Below are 17,212 nucleotides of genomic sequence, written 5' to 3'. Positions count from 1 at the left end.
AAACAAGACAAGGAGGTCACAAAGGGTGGAGACCTCCAACCTGGAGGGTATGAGGCGGGAACCTCAGGATCCAGCAGTGGGTTCCAGCTTAACCCCCTTGACTAGCCACACCTTGATGGACACCAGCAGAGGGCACTCAGAGACTAGACGAGACCAAAAATACCAGCTAGCTGGAAGACCAGAGCTCCCTCCTCCTTTCAACTTCCGTCCCTCCCTGGAGGCCATCTTGGGAAGTAAGAGGGAGAGAAGAGCCCTTTTAAAGGATTTGTAAGAATCATCATTGAGAGGAGATTTAACTTTGAATTGATTGACTATTTACCTCAAAGAGGGTGAGTACAATAGAGATTTTTCTAAAAGCAGAAGAGACTGAGGTCTAAATTAAAAAAAAATTCTCTCTCCAGCTACTGAGTGGGAATGGTGTGCCCTGTAGAAAATTGAGATTCATAATAGAAAATGAGTTACATATTTTGCAGTTTTGAGTCGTAATGTTTACATCTCAACCTCCCTGAGTGCAAACTGGGAAAGCTGTACACTCCCTTGGAGCGGCATCTGGTGGTGTTTTGGAAATGGCTGGGTGGGAGTCAGGAAGGGACAGTGGTAGTCCTTTGCTTTTTGTTGGAGCTGATGTTGGCAGTACAAGTCTCGCTAAGTTTCTGGTGGGCCAAGAGAAGACTAAGAGCCTGCTCAGCTGACTGAAGAGACCAGCCAAAGCTGAGGGAGTGGATGGTTGAGGTAGGGAGCAGACACACCTCCATACTGTCCTCCACGGCAACGGCCTGCAGAAGAGGTGCCCTGCTGGCCACTCATGACCACTCTGTTATGGCATGAGGGAGCCAGCCACTAGACGCTGCCAGTAACAGAGGCCTGCTGGGTAAAAAGACTAACGCAGGAGACTGCAGGACTTCCCAGCTGCCCTCAGCAGCGGTGTCTACCAGGTGGCCAGGCACTAGCAGGCCACAGGGGCCCCTTCCCTATAGACATGAGGACATGACTGGGCAGTTACCCCAAAGAGAGAGACTTTATCTGGAAGAAGCTGCTTAAACCTGAGGTGAAGAGAGAAGATAATTTTAGTGGCAAATTTAATTTTATTTCTCACAGTTTAGCATAGTGACTAAGAACTATGAACTCTGGAGCCTAATGACCTGCTCTATTTGCAAGCTGTGTGCCCTTGGGCAAATAACTTGAATCTATGACCTTGGTTGCTCATCCGCTAAATGGGGATCCTAATAGCACCACCCCCTAGGATATGTGAGGATTAAATGGTTAATATATCTCATGTCCTTGGAAGAGTGCCTGGCACACAAAGCAACCAACAGTAAGGTTTTGCTGTTATCATTGTCCTCCAGGATGATGATTCATGAGGAAGTTGAAATCCGTTAGAGAAACTTTAAAAAAAAATGTTCCACGTCTGCTCCATCTCATCTGTGTTGTGTAAATTTTGGAGCCCACCAGAGACAGATACTTGGCTCCAATAGAGTCACACCTACGATAGCAGCCCCTGGGGGTCGTTTGTCAATAGTCCTGCTTCATCCTGTAGACTAAGCTTAGAAACACAGGCTGCAGGGGGCGGTCATAGGTACTCATCCGCCCCTTTAGAGCCATTTCTGTCTTTCAGCATTCTAGGGCCATTTTCAGCCCAGGGGCAACAGGCTGCTCTCCTGCCTTGGTCTGACTGCCTGTTTTAGTTGTTGTTCTTTTATCTCCCACCACTGGGTGAAGTTGCTCTCTGAATTTTTATAGCACTTCAGGATGAGGGAGGCTATTGTTACAAGAAGAAACTTAAGTGTTTTGTTCATTCCTTTGAACAGAGATTTGTTGTTATTTTCAAATTCTAAAGCTTCGGGGCAGTGAGACTTTTAGAAGAACAAACTTCAGTGTGTAATGACACTGGCTCTGTGTTATTATGAAGTGGGAGAACCCTGGTGTCAATTGCCTGTGGTAGAGTCTGATGTTTACAAAACTCAGGTCAGCCTACTATCTTCCTTGGGCTGAGGCTAACTATGCTCTCTGCTCCCTGGCAACACTCTCAGAAGGCCACCTATGGATTTATACAGATATTTACTTATTAAGGCATTGGTGAGGACAGGTGAGGGACCTCGTACGTGATGACCATTTGCTGGGCACCTGCCAAATGCCAGCATCATACCAGACATTCTGCATTAGACACTATATTTATTAATGTCCTAGGGTAAAAAGATCTGATTACCACAGACTTGGTGATTTAAAACAATAAAAATCTTTCTTTCACCATTCTGGAGCCTAAAAATCTGAAATCAAGGTGTCTACAGGGCCATCCTCCATCAAAGGGAAGCTTTAAAAGCTCTAGTGGCGAATCCTTACTTGCCTCTTCTGATCTCAGCTTCTGGCCACATCACCCTAATCTCTGCCTCTGTGGTCACATTTCTTTTTCCCATCTGTGTCTTCTCTCCTGTCTCTTATAAGGATACTTATCATTGGATTATCTTTATGGGTCCTTATCATAAGTGATCCAGGAAGCTCTAAGATTCTTTATTTAAATACATCTGCATAGATCCCTTTTTAAAATAAGGTCACACTCACAGGTTCTGGGGATTAGGGTTTGAATATATAATCTGGGGGGAGAGATCATTAATCCACTATAATACCTCTGAGATTCTTGCCATTATACTCTGAAAACATGTATCATTATCTCAAAACTCAACTTCAAGAAGTTTTAAATTGCTCAGCATGATACTCTTTGTGTGACAGAGCTGATTTTAAAGCACAATTGTCTGATTTCAAAGCAGTTGTTCTTTCTACTATATCATGCTAAAAATAACCATAATAATAAATAACTATAGCTGATATTTATCAACTATCTACTATGTATCAAGCAGGCTAGAAGTATTAGAAATGTTTTTTCTAAGCTTTATGACAATTCTGAAAATTAGGTCTTCTTAGTCACAATTTATAGATGAGGAAACTGAGGCTCATATGAGTTCAAAAGGGTCCAGGTCATATATCTAATAAGTGCTTAAGCTGAAATTTGGAATCAAAGACAGAGCAAGTTAAAAGCTGCTGGAGAAATCTTCAAAGCCTGAGGAAACCTACTGATAGTAGCAGCATGACTTTTGGTAGATGAAGGATTGGCTAAGTCTCTTAGAAAGGCATTAAAATTACTGAAACCTTAGGATCAGCTTAACCCTATCTGATACAGTCTGGTTTGGGCATTTTTCATACTGTGAGTGAGGCAGAGATTTAAGGCATTTTCTTCTTTTTCCAGCCCCTGAGCCTGTCTTGATTGTCAGGTTCTGTCCATGCTTTGACTTTGCCCAGTTAGAGAGAACTGCCTTTAACTATTTAGAAAGGAAAATAACTTCATTTGAAAAGCACCTTAGCATTTCAGAGCTCTGTCTCATTTAGTTCTTAGAACAGTCCCTGAGGTTGGCAGGTAATTATCATTATCAACGTTGTGAAGTTGAGGAGACTGTTTCAAAGTGAGTTGTTACTGGCTATTTTTTTACACAGAGGCAGAAGCCACTTGAGGCCAGAATGTGTGACCGCAATTCTAATTCCTTTTTGAGTGCACCATGCCTGTTTTCGATTAAGGGAAAAAAGGAAAAAAAAAAGAAAACAATAAAGATAAATTTGGCTAGCACCAGCTTTTGGTAGGGTAAGCAAAAAAAAAAAAGTAGGAAAAAGATCTCCTTTCCCTTTTCAGTCTTGCGGGTAAACTATTGCATTTCAGCTGCTGCTGCTGCTAAGTCACTTCAGTCGTGTCCGACTCTGTGTGACCCCATAGATGGAAGCCCACCAGGCTCCCCCGTCCCTGGGATTCTCTAGGCAAGAACACTGGAGTGGGTTGCCATTTCCTTCTCCATTTCAGCACTGGTACTCAAAAGTGATTCGCAGCTGAGAATTTTTTCTTAAGGGCACTTTGCGACCTTATTTTCCCTACGATTCCAAACAAGGGGGCTAAATGTGCTCCGTTATGTCCAGACTGGTGTTTATAGTCCCATCCTCAGATGATAAATGTTACTTTATCAAGTATTATGTAGTTCTAATTCCCTTTTCCAAAGACCGGAGCTGTACATGCCAAAATGTTATGATGACAGGTCATAGAATTGGAATGAAAGAAATGTGATACTCAAATCCTACTAACTTAGATAATAGACAGAAATATCTTTTAAGCTAATGGTTTTTGGTTCTTAAGGCTTCATACTTGAAAGGGAGGTGATTTCCTAATGTTCAAAGTGAAGCATTTAGCCCAAGGAGGATGATTGCTACTGTAAGAATTATTCCTTAACTGTGGTGTAAACGCTTCTTCTTTTCTCTTGAATTGTTATTTCCAACACAAAGGCCATGCACCTTCTTAGATAACTGCCCACTTCTAGGATTTTCAGCTACTCAACAACCATCTCCCACCTGCTCCCCCTTCCAACACACTCCCTGGCTGAGACTGACCAGAGGCCTTGGAAGTTCTCTTAACCCCTCACCTCTCAACTGCAGACATGTACCCACCCCAGCCAGCACTCACCTAGAGTTTTTGGCTCTTCCTGTTATTTCCACATTTGGATGAAACACCACACATCAAGTTGTGGGGTCTAGCACCCCTAATAGTTAGGAAGGTCACTTGATATAACTTGGAAATGTGAGAGTTAATTCCCAGTGGGGCAAATTTTGACCAAGGAGAACCAGACAATGGGAAGTAGCTGGGAAGATAAACTCCCTCTCCTTTGTCCTTCCCAGAGAGTATTAGAGGCATGTTTTCTCCTTGTACCCCATTTTAAGAGGTCTCACATAGTGAAAGTCAGACCTGCTGAGTGACTCACTGTGCCTCCTTATGGTTCGTCACAAAGCAGAAGCCAGTCCTGTCAGGCACCACTTTGCATCGCTTCAAATTCTTCCCTTCATTCCTTTTTCCTTAGCCTTCCTAGCCTGGGTGTATACTTCCCAAATAATACATCAGCCCTCTAAATCCTTGCTTTAGGCTTTTTAAATTTTTTTCCAGAGAATCTAGGCTATTTCTTATTGGATTTTTGTCAAAGAGATCCAAGAATCGTCATTCTCACTTCCAGGCACTCCCCTTCCCCTGTCAGTCCAACACACCACATAAGCATATGTTAAATGTGGCATTCTCCTTTTGTGGGCCCCATTGTTTGTAAAACAGAGCCCACATTCCATCATCTGCATTAGAAGCCCTATAGATTTGCTCTCAAACATTTTCCAACTTTATTTTCCGTGATTTTTCATTTATACACACTGTTCTCTGGCCAAACTGAACTACTTGAAACTGTTTTATTATCCCATATTTTCTGATCTCCATCCTCTTAATCATGCTGTTCCCTCAATCTATAATGTCCACAATTATGTCTCCTTTCCACATGCTTAAATTCTGTCCATCAAGGGCAAGTTCAAATGCCACCTTCTTCTCAGATTAATCATAAATTCCCTCCCCTCCACTGTCAACCCATAAAATCCAATAATCTCTCTTTTCTGAACCCCCAAACCATCTTGTCTGTATTTCTTTTGTGGTATTTACTACTTTTTAACTACTCTGTAATATTTTGTTATATTCATTCTCTCCAGTTAGAGCATAGGCTCCTTGAGGGCACATCCTGATTCATGGTACCTTTCTTTTCCTGACAGTTAGCATGGCTACTTGTGCATAAGTGGTGCTTAAGAAAATTTCATGAAATGAATGTATAGTCCATTCATTACAGAAAAGCCCAAGATTATGCAAAAACTGATTAAATATTTCTTAAGCTCTAGATCCTTGGTTTTTCAGGGATATACAGAAAAAAAAATGGCCACAGGGATGCTTCTATTTGTAAGTTGAAAGGTCAAGAGATATTAATAGTGAGAATGCCATGGCTTCCTGCCTGGGGCCGTCAAACAGAACAAGCCATAGCATTTTGCTGACCTTGGACAGTTGGCTAAGATGCAGGACCGAATGATCTAGCTTCTTAAGACATGAGTAATCTACAGGCTTCTGAATAATTATTCCTCCTGATAATGGAGTAAAATTTTGATTAAAAAAATTCCAACCCGAGTGTATTTTTACAGTGCTTTTAGCATTTTAAAGTCTAACAGGTCAGAGACCATAGAATTTTGAGGAAATTTATAAACTAAACATACTATTTATAGTCATTCCATATTAATCATTTCTACTGGGAGGGATTGGGGGCAGGAGGAGAAGGGGACAACAGAGAATGAGATGGCTGGATGGCATCACCTACTCGACAGACGTGAGTTTGAGTGAACTCCGGGAGTTGGTGATGGACAGGGAGGCCTGGCGTGCTGTGATTCATGGGGTTGCAAAGAGTCAGACACGACTGAGTAACTGAACTGAACTGAAGATAAGTGAAATCTTCATAGGAAGAGTAGGCAAAATCATTGGCTGAGTATTTTTCTGCTATGAAATGATAAACTATGAAATTCAAAAGTATTTGGGAAATTAAATCATATACATATTAACAGTTAGTGAACTTATATAGAAACTCTTACACAGAAATTCAATAGTATCGAGAAGGTAAATAAATAGCACTATTGGGCATTATTAGTTTCCAGTTTATATTAAAACTATCATGTTTATATGACTGATATATATTTAGGTATGTTATATACATATATATTGGATTATATTTGAGATTAGGAAAACTTGTTAAAATAGAAATACATTCTAATTAACAAATTAATGTGAATGGAAAATTATTCTTTTACATACTCCATATGTAAAAGGGTATAATTGTGTGGTCATTCATTTATAGTTAGATTTTGTTGGATAAATAGACTTCATTAAATCAGTAGAAGCAGGCAAATATGAATTGGTCAGCCAGACACTTGGAAAAATACTTAACGATGAATAGCAAGAGATGATCAAGTTTTTCATTCTTAATAACACAAGAGAGGAAAGAAATGGGTTTAGTTGAGATAGTAAGAGAGATCAAATTAAAATAGCTGGGTTAGGGATGAAATAGGATGCAATGAACCTATGCACTCTGGAGTTTTTTGGGCATATCTGTCTGTGGTTTCTCCCATTGGACCATTGTGACTAACATAAGTGAGCCAGCTGTTTGTGGATCCGGGTTGCCTCACTGGTCTTACTTATAGGTATCACTTGTTGGCATGAGAGAGAACAGATCTCATACTTTTCAAGGCTTTTATGGGCCGATTCCCATTTAGGAATCACTGTGATAACCTGCTGCCCCAGTGATTCTTCTTGCTCCTAATCCCTGCTAAAAATCGATGTTTTCTCCCAGAGGAGTCAGCAACAGCTTATTCTAAGTGATTACAGTCTGGGGTCAGGCTCATAAGGCCCAGTTCAGATTAATGCCCCATATAAATAAAAGGATATACTTGTTGCTGGCATGATTTTAAGAACTTGTGTTTTATAGCTTCCTCTTAAAATGGTAAAAACTTTTAAAGAAGATACTTTTTTTTCTTATTAACTATATACTAAGCTAGTTTTCCCAAGTTAGTATTCCCAGCCCTATTGCCAGTGCGCCGCTCCCCCAGAAATTCAGACACCACGGTATTTGAATCATTTTTAGTGCTTCCTCGTAATGCTTTTTTCTGCCTCCCTGTTGGTGACTCTTAGGTTCTCTGCTGTGTTTACCATACTACCAAATCACTAAAGTATGTATACTCTGTGTGAGATGTCAGCAAAAAAAACTTGCTGGGGACAGAATAAGTACAAAATAAGAAATAACCATTCTTCCACCCTAACAAAGGAACAAAACCTAAAACTCTAGGTTTTGTTTTTTGAGTTGTAATTGGTTTTCAATGGTGTGTTAGATTCTAGTGCACAGCAAAGTGATTCAGTTATATACATATATATATGCACACACATACATATATATACATTTTGTATATATACATATACTATTTTTTATAGTCTTTTTTAATGTAATTTTATTTTATATTGCAATATAGTTGATTTACAGTGTTGTGTTACTTTCAGTGTACAGCAAAGTGATTCAGTTACATGTATACATATATCCATTCTTTTTCAGATTCTTTCCCCATATAAGTTATTATAGAATATTGAGTAGAGTTCCCTATGCTATACAGTGAGTCCTTGTTGATTATATATTTTATATATCCTTTTTCATATTCTTTTCCTTTATGGTTTATTGCAGAATATTGAATATAATTTCCTGTGCTACACAGTAGGACCTTGTTTATTTTCTATATAGTAGTTTGTATCTGGGCTTCCCTGGTAGCTTAGTAGAGTCTGCCTGCAATGCAGGAGACCTGGGTATGATCCCTGGGTTGGGAAGATCCCTTGGAGGAGGGCATGGCAACCCACTCCAATATTCTTGCCTGGAGAATCCCTGTGAATAGAGGAGCCTGGTGAGCTATAGTCCATGGGGTCACAAAGAGTTGGACGCGACTGAGCAACTATCTACTAATTGCAGACTCTTAATTTATCCCTCCTCCACTCTCTTTCCCTTTTGGTGACCATAAGTTTGTTTTCTACGTCTGTGAGTTTACTTCTGTTTTGTATATAGTTCATTTTTATCATATTTTAGATTCTGCATATAAGTGATAAAATATTTATCTTTCTCTTTCTGACTTACTTTATTTAGTATGATAATCTCTAAATCCATCCATGTTGCTGCAAATATTATCTCTTTCTTTTTATGGCTAAGTACTATTCCATTATGTATATATACCACATCTTCTTTATTCATCTGTTGACGAATACTTAGGTTGCTTATATGTCTTGGTTGTTGTAAATAATGCTGCTGTGAACATTGGAGTGCATATATCTTTTCAAATTAGAGTTTTCTCCAGATATATGCACAGGAGAGGGATTGCTGGATTATATGGCAACTCTAGTTTCTAAAGGAACCTCCATACTGTTCTCCATAGTGCCTGTACCAATTTATATTACCATCAACAATGTAGGGAGGTTCCCTTTTCTCCACATTGTCTCCAGCCTTATTATTTGTAGACTGTTTAATGATGGCCATTCTGACCACTGTGAGGTGGTATCTCATTGTACTTCTGATTTGCATTTCTTCAATAATTAGCTTCCCTGGTGGCTCAGATGGTAAAGAATCTGCCTGCAATGCAGGAGACCTGGGTTCAATCCCTGGGTTGGGAAGATCCCTTAGACAAGGAAATGGCAACCCACTCAAGTATTTTTGCCTGGAGAATCTCCATGGACCAAGGAGCCTGGTGGGCTATAGTCCTTTGGGTCACAAAGAGTTGACACAACTGAGTAACTAAGCTCACACACAATAATTAGCAAAGTTGAACATCTTTTTATGTGACTATTGGTTATCTGTATATCTTCTTTGGAGAAATGTTTATTTAGGTGTTCTGCACATTTTTTTATTTTTTATTTTTTGTCACTTTATTTTTTAATTGAAGGATAATTACTTTGCAGAATTTTGTTGTTTTCTGTCAAACATCAACAAGAATCAGCCATAGGTTGATTCTTGAATGGGTTGTTTTGGTTTTTTGTTTTTGTTATTAAGTTGTATGAGCTGTTTGTATATATTGGATATTTAGCCCTTGTCAGTCATATCATTGCAGATATTTTCTCCCAAGGCATAGGTTGTCTTTTCATTTTGTTTATAATTTCCTTTGCTGTGCAAAAGTCTATAATTTTGATTAGGTTCCAATTGTTTATTTTTGCTTTTATTTCTGTTGCCTTGGGAGACTGACCTAAGAGAACATTGCTATGATTTATGTCAGAGGATGTTTTCCCTATGTTCTCTTGTAGGAGTTTTATGGTCTATATTTAAGTCTTTAAGTCATTTTAATTTTATTTTTGTGTAGGGTGTGATGGAGTGGTCTAAATTCATTGATTTGTATGTCCTGCTTTCCCAATACCACTTCCTGAAGAAATTGTTTTTTTCTCCATTGTATATTCTTGCTTCCTTTGTTGCAGGTTAATTGTAGGTTTGTTTCTGGGTTCTTTATTCTTTTCTACTGATCCATATGTCTGCCTTGGCCAATACCATGATGTTTTGATTATTATAGCTTTGTAGTATTGTCTGATATCTGAGAGTGTTACACCTCCAGTTTTGTTATTTTTACTAAGTATTTCTTTGGCAATTCTGAGTCTTTTATGGTTCTATATAAATTTTAGTATTATTTGTTCTAGTTCTGTGGAAAATGCCATGGGTAATTTGAGAGGGATTGTGTTAAATCTGTATATTGCTTTGGGTAGTATGGCCACTTTAAATTATTCTAATTCAAGAACATGGTATATTGTTCTACTTCTTTCAATCATCTGCAGTTTCCCTTATCAGGGTTTTGTAGTTCTTGGTATATAGATCTTTTATCTCCCTGGTCAGGTTTATTCCTAAGTATTTAATTATTTGATGCAATTTTAAGAGATATTTAATGCAATCAATTTCTGTGTGTTAATTTTGTATCCCACTACCTTGCTGACTTCATTTATCAGTTCTAGTGGTTTTTGTGTGGAGTTTTATAAAAAGTATTTATATGTATTATTTACTTATTTATTGGCTGTGCTGGGTCTTTGTTGCTATGCACAAACTTTCTCTATTTTCAGCAAGTGAGCAACTTTCTCTAGTTGCAGTTCATGGGCTTATCATTGTGGTGGCTTCTCTTGTTGCAGATAGAGCACAGGCTCTGGGGCATGAGGGCTCAGTAGTTGTGGCACACAGGCTTAGTTGCCCTGTAGCATGTGGGATCTTCTTAGACCAGGAATCAAACTGATGTGCTCTGCATTGCAAGGCAAATTCTTAACCACTGGACCACGAGGGAAGCCCTATGTGGACTCTTTAGGGTTTTCTAGGTAGAATATCACGTCATCTGCATATGATGACAATTTTACCTCTTTCCTTCTGATCTAGATGCCTTTTACTTTTTTCTTGTTTCATTGCTGTGACTAGGACTTCTAATACTATGTTGAATACAAGTGGTGAGAGTAGGCATACTTGTCTTGTTCCAGATCTCAGTGAGAAGGCTTTCAGCTTTTCACCATTGAGTAATATGTTGGCTGTGGTTTTTTCATAAATAGATTTTATCATGTTGAGATATGTTCCCTCTATACCCACTTCAGTGAGAATTTTTATCATGAATGAATATTGAATTTTGTCAAATCCTTTCCTGCCTCTATGGAGATGATCATGTGATTTTTGTCTTTTCTTTTGTTGATGTGGTATATCACATTGAATAATTTGCACATGTTGAACCATCCTTATGACCCTGGGATGAATCCAACTTGATCATAGTGTATGAACTTTTTTATGTGTTGTTGGATTCAGTTTGCCAATATTTTGTTGAGAATTTTTGCATCTATATTCATCAAAGAAATTGGCCTGTAATTTTCTTTTTCGTTAGTCTGGTTTTGGTATCAGGATGATGGAGGCTTCATAGAATGACTTCTGGAGTGTTCCCTCCTCTTCAATCTTTTGAAAGAGTTGGAGAAGAGTTGGTATAAATTCTGCTTTGTGTTTGGTAAAATTCCCCAGTGAAGTCATCTGGTCCTGGACTTTTGTTTGCAGGGAGTTTTTAAAATTACAGATTCTACTTCACTTCTAGTGATTGGTCTGTTCAAATTATCTATTGCTTCTTGATTCAGAACTAATCTCGTGAGTTTGACTCCTTATGACTCTATTAAAATTCCAAAATATTCTTTATGCGTTAAGTAGGGACAGTGCAAAGCTCAAAATTGGATTGAAGACCAAGGGTTCTAAGAAGTAAACACAAATAAAGATTATAAGATATTGTTTTAAAAGAGTTTGAAAAGAATTTGGGACTTCCCAGGTGGCGCTAGTGGTAAAGAACCCATCTGCCAATGCAAGAGACATAAGAGATGATTCCTGGATTGGGAAGATCCCCTGTAGGAGGACATGACCACTCTCTCCAGTCTTCTTGCTGGAGAATCCCATAGACAGAGGAGCCTGGCGGGCTACAGTCCACAGGGTTGCAAGGAGTCGGATACAACTGAAGTGACTTAGCACAAAGAATTGTTGGGAGCAGTAGTTGGGAAATTTTGATAAATTTCCATGGATTCTAACGTTTTGGTTGTGTTTGTTTTATCAACCATAGACCCTTTGTAGCAGAAAAATTCAGGTCAGAAAACATACTCCACACATAAAACTCTCAGTGTAATAAGTCTGCATCATTCCCAGAGGAGTGAGGCTGGCTGAGAGCCTCTCCACTTGGCCAGTTTGAACCTGGTATCCATGTTATTGAGAAAGTATAGTCTCTTAAGTACCTTTCATAGAGTGACTATTCTGTTTATGAGGGTTTTTTTTTTTTACCATTGGGTTAAAATATTTTTTTATTAAAAATTATCACACTTGGGACTTCCCTGGTGGTTCAGTGGCTACGACTTTGAGCTCCCAATACTGGGGGCCGGGATCTAATCCCTAGTTGGGGAAGTTGATCCCACATGTCACAGCTGGGAGTTTACATACCGCAACTAAAGATCCTGCATGCCAGAATGAAGATCGAAGAACCTGTATACTGCAGCTAAGACCCTGCACAGCTGAATAAATCATTTTTTAAATATTTATTTTTATTTATCACATAGTGAAATTTACTTTTTAAATGTTTGTATATAGTTCTATGAACTTAAATACATATATACTTGTGTAACCACTACTACCCATAATATACATAATAGTTCATATGAGATGTTTTTATTATATATGCACTTTACTTTGGGATTCAAGTAGTCAGTGAATATCCAAATCAACGTGCTCCACAGAGTTTGGTCCCCTAGAGAACAGTAAGAGTTAAATATTTAATAATAATAATAGTACTAATTTCAAAGAGTTTTTAATTCTTGGTATGCTCTAGGATGCTTGACTCCAAATACCTGCCCAATGTTAGTTACATGGGCAGCCCATGCTTACCTACTCCTTCGATTGTAATGCCTGTAGCACTTTGAGAAACACTTTCTTTGAAATCTCATTTAATCTTCACAACAATCTTGTATGTTATATATCTTGGATTGGCCAAAAGGGTCATTTATTTTTTTTTTGTAAGATGGTTCTAATAGCACTTAGTTGTCTTAAACTTTATTCAAAAAAATTTGTTGGATTATATTGTGACAGCTGTCATATCAGTGTGCATTTTTAAAAAAACTTATCAAAATTGATGAATTTATGTGTAGCCATTTTAATGCTGAAAGTGGAAGAAAAAAGCAACATTTTCAGCATATTATGCTTTATTATTTCAAGAAAAGTCAAAACACAGCTGAAACACAAAGATTTGTGCAGTGTATGGAGAAGGTGCCATGACTGATCAGACGTGTCAGAAGTAGTTTGTAAAGTTTTGTGCTGGAGATTTCTTGCTGGATGATGCTCCATGGTCTGGTAGACAGATAAAGTTAATAGTGATCAAATTGAGACATTGAGAACAATCTACATCATATGACGTACTCAAAATATCCAAGCATTGAAAATCATTTGCAACAGCTTAGTTATGTTGATTGCTTTGATGTTTAGATTCCATGTAAGTTTGGTGGTGGGGATGGGGTGGGAGTGTATCTTCTTGACGGTAAGATGTTCTGTTTTTTAAACCAAATTGTAAAGTGGATACTTTATAATAATGTGGAATGGAAGAGATTGTGGGGCAAGCAAAGTGAACCACTACCAGCCACACCAAAGGCCGGTCTTCATCCAAAGAAGGTGATGTTGTATATATATGGTGGGATTGGAAGGTAGTCCTCTATAATGAGCTCCTTCAGGAAAACCAAATGATTAATTCCAGCACTTACTTTTCCCAATTAGACCACCTTAAAGCAGCAGTCAACAAAAAGCATCAGAATTAGTCAACAGAAAACAGGAATTAGTCAACAGAAAACACATAATCATCTTAAGAATAATGCAAGACCACATGTTTCTTTGATGGCTAGACAAAAACTGCCATAACTATGATGTGGAACAGCCGAAGAAATAATAATAAAAAATACAATAGAGGAGTGGGAGGAAAACCATGTAAGTAGATTTTTACTGCTAGTTTTATTTTTTTTTTAAAGTTAAATATTTAAAATTATTTAAAGTCATGTGAAGCTGATACCATGATTTCAATGCAGTGTTTAAAAGAAGTCTCAGGAATCTCTGCCTGTTTTAACCAACAGGACAGTTTCCATTGGTTTCTTATGTTTTTCAGTGTTGAGGACCCCATACCAGGCTCCCCACCACCACCCTCCTAGTTGGCGAGTCTAAGAATAATGGAATGGAGTATGCTGACTTAATTTAATTCTTAAAAGTACTCCTGAAGGTCTGGAGCACTAACGCTTTCTAGCAGAACACATCATAGTATCGAATTTCTCTACAAAGTTGAGATAAATTAGAGGAATTCTGAAGAAGAAGTTCAAGAGTATGCAGTTAATTTTTGTTATTCAAGTTCAGAATAAGCTGCTTAAATAGTTTTTATTATTGGAAATTCAGTTTGTACTTATCTGTAAACAAGTAATGCCAGGGTCTGCCAGGGACGTCGATGGTAATAGTCTGTTCACTTTTTAGAGAGGATCCTTTTTCCTCCACCCCCACACAAAAATGCTGAATAAAGAAAATCACAAATTTATATCAGTCTGGGCAGTTGAGTTATGAGTTAGTTACATCAAGGCTAGCAAAAGTGGCCAATGCCTAAATAGTGTCATTGTTATGAATAGTGGGAAAGCACAGGACTGTAAGAAACAGAGGTAGCCCCAAGAAGGGCGATGTGCAGATAAAGTCCCTACAGCAGCCATGAGAATGACCTCCAGGGAATCTTGACCCTTCCTCCCCATCTTCAGCCCCCTAACCCTTGGCTTTCTGTAACTCTCCAAGTACAATCAAGTAGGATGTAAAACATGTCTATCAGAAAACACTGATGTGTTTTAAGCTCCTAAGAGAATTTCAAGGAGAATCAAATTAATAAAAACTCAAAGGCTCTTGGATTCTAGGCTATAAGGTGATCCTGAAGTGAAAACCTAATTCACAAAAGTCTCAGCTCCTGTCACAGGGGCATTTTAACTTAGAATGTGCAAGTGCCTGAACATCCACTTTCTCCATCCTTTGTGGACGACACTCCCCAGTCCCAGACCAGACCTATCACTGTAATCTTTTAGGAGAGTTATCTAAAAGCCTGAGAAAAAGAAGTTGTGCTTCCTCACCAGAAAGGTTACAGGCCATCTCAAGTGAACCCTGATGAGAACATATAGCCTTGGGCTTATGAGCTATATAAAAGGCCAGAGTTATTACAGGGTGGAGGTTTAAAAGTGCATCTTAAAAAACAGCAAATGCATTCCATCTGGGGGTTGATTTTAATGTTTGGGTGGGCATTAGTACTATGTATTAGACATAATCTAAAACAAAAACACTTTCTTCTTTAATATGCCACGTTTGACATCTAATGTTTTTCTGTCTCTGGGAACTGGATTGTGGGTTTTACAGGTCTCTGTGCAAAGTCCATGCCCACCAGCTACCCCTAGCATGACTCTAGTACTCTACTGTCTGGCTATGTCAGCATCACAGGAAGAATGCCCTGGCATTCAAACCATTCCGGTAAAGAAGATCTTGGAAATCAGCTAGCCGCTGAAGGGGACGCAGTTAAAATCACTAACTTGTTTTCATCCAGAACAGAAAAGGGCATCTCCTTTGTCCTCCATTGGTCCAAAAAAAGCTTTTAAACATTCACATGGGAACAGTTTGCAAATGGCCAGCGTACTGGTGGTAGTTATCAATCTGAGTCCTGTTTCCCAGTCTGGAGAAGCCCATGTGTGCAGTCGCCTTTCTGAAGGCTCACTTCCTGCAGAGGTGTTGACAGGGAAGAGGAGAAAAGGAGAATAACGTGACCTCCTTTCACCAGGAAGCCTCAGATCACTTCCCTCTTTCTCTGTGCTCCTCTGTGAGATTTTGACCCAATCTGCTGTAGTGAGAAGAAACTCTCAACATTATTAAAAACAAAAAAAACCCACCCCAACTTTCATTTTCCTCCTAAGAAATGGAATTTTATTTCTGGATGACAAGGGCTTTGGAAGGCCTTGGTATGGTATATGAGTGATCCTTTCACAGCTGTGGAACATCAGTGGACTACATATCCCGAGTATAGAAGTAGCTCTTAAAATATCAGCCAAACGAAGAGTTGAGAGAGAGCAGTGTCTTTAAGGAACTATGTGAATGTTACTGAATCCTTCAAATGATGGTATAGCCCTCTGTGATAAAGCAACAGTCTCTGTGGGCTGTATTTATAGAGATCTGACTTCATGGAGATAGCACAGAGGTCCCTAGAGATGCAGGACCCCTTGTTAGCCATTATCTATTATTAGTCTTTTTCTACACACACTATCTACTGTTTCTGCGTGCCCTGGATTCTCAGCAGAAATACTTTAAGAACGTCTGTATCTTAATCTCCTGCCTGGCATCACCTAGGAGTCCGGGAGTATGGTGACAAGAGGTTAACTGAACTCTTGGAGAAAGGGGCCGTGGGCATAGAGGTAACAAGTTGGTGGAGTCACTCTTCCCTTGGTGATAGGGAAGAAGGACTCTGAAATCCCACAGTGCTTTCTGACATTTGCCACCCACATAAATTAATGAGTTAGTTATTAAGGGCCTTTCTGTTTAATTAGAAATCAAACCAAAGACCCTGGTATCATAATTTATTCTCCTGCAAAATGATGTGACCTGGAGGTTCCAGCCATAACCACAGAAAAATTGGAAGTTGGTAAATGACTCTCCAACTGAAAACTCCAAAGACATAGAAAGGGCAGAGGGAAGAAAATATACAATTAATAAACAGGATGAGGCAAGTGGGCAAGCCTTCACCTATGATGTCACCTGCTTGTATATGATAAAATATTACACAGCCAGTTTTGGAATACCATTTATCATAGGACCCCATTTTTTATTACTTCAACAATGAGAGATACTAAATTAATGTCACATTATTTTTAATAGTTAAACAAAAGCTCAATTCTGTCTGTTGTAATTCACAGATGAGGGAAGTACATGATACGGATGTACTGTGATTTCCTCAGCTACTGCTCTGTCAGTGGGCACCAGTGTTGGTCCCAGTTCTATAAACAATGCTGCAACAAACTTCATGGTTCATGGAAGCTTATATATCAAATGTTTATTCACTTTTTAATGTTATAAATATTTCTAATATACAGAAAGAAATGGGTGATAATACAAAAACACTAGAACACTCAACATTATTTTTAAAATATTTATTAACATTTTGAATATTTACTTCAGATTTTAAAAAAATATATATTAGAATTATAAAGACCTCCTCTTTAAAACTTTTTATTATGTATTGGGTTATA

General features: G+C 38.6%; 1 long non-coding RNA gene across 2 annotated transcripts in view; it reads left to right on the top strand.

Moving 5' to 3' along the window:
* The first annotated feature begins 214 nt into the window (after positions 1-214).
* Positions 215-17,212, top strand: part of LOC148774848 (uncharacterized) — a 235,280-nt gene continuing 218,282 nt past the window's right edge. For both annotated transcript variants that reach the window (XR_016035275.1, XR_016035276.1), the window contains exon 1: positions 215-329. This is a non-coding gene — a long non-coding RNA (uncharacterized LOC148774848). The remainder of the gene's footprint in view (positions 330-17,212) is intronic.

Source organism: Moschus berezovskii, chromosome 19 (genome assembly GCF_049115385.1).
Source record: "Moschus berezovskii isolate FMDL1 chromosome 19, NW_MosBer_1.0, whole genome shotgun sequence".
NCBI classification, from domain to species: Eukaryota; Metazoa; Chordata; class Mammalia; order Artiodactyla; family Moschidae; genus Moschus; species Moschus berezovskii.
The sequence above is the reverse complement of the archived record's forward strand: the minus strand, read 5'-3'. Positions and strand labels throughout refer to the sequence as shown.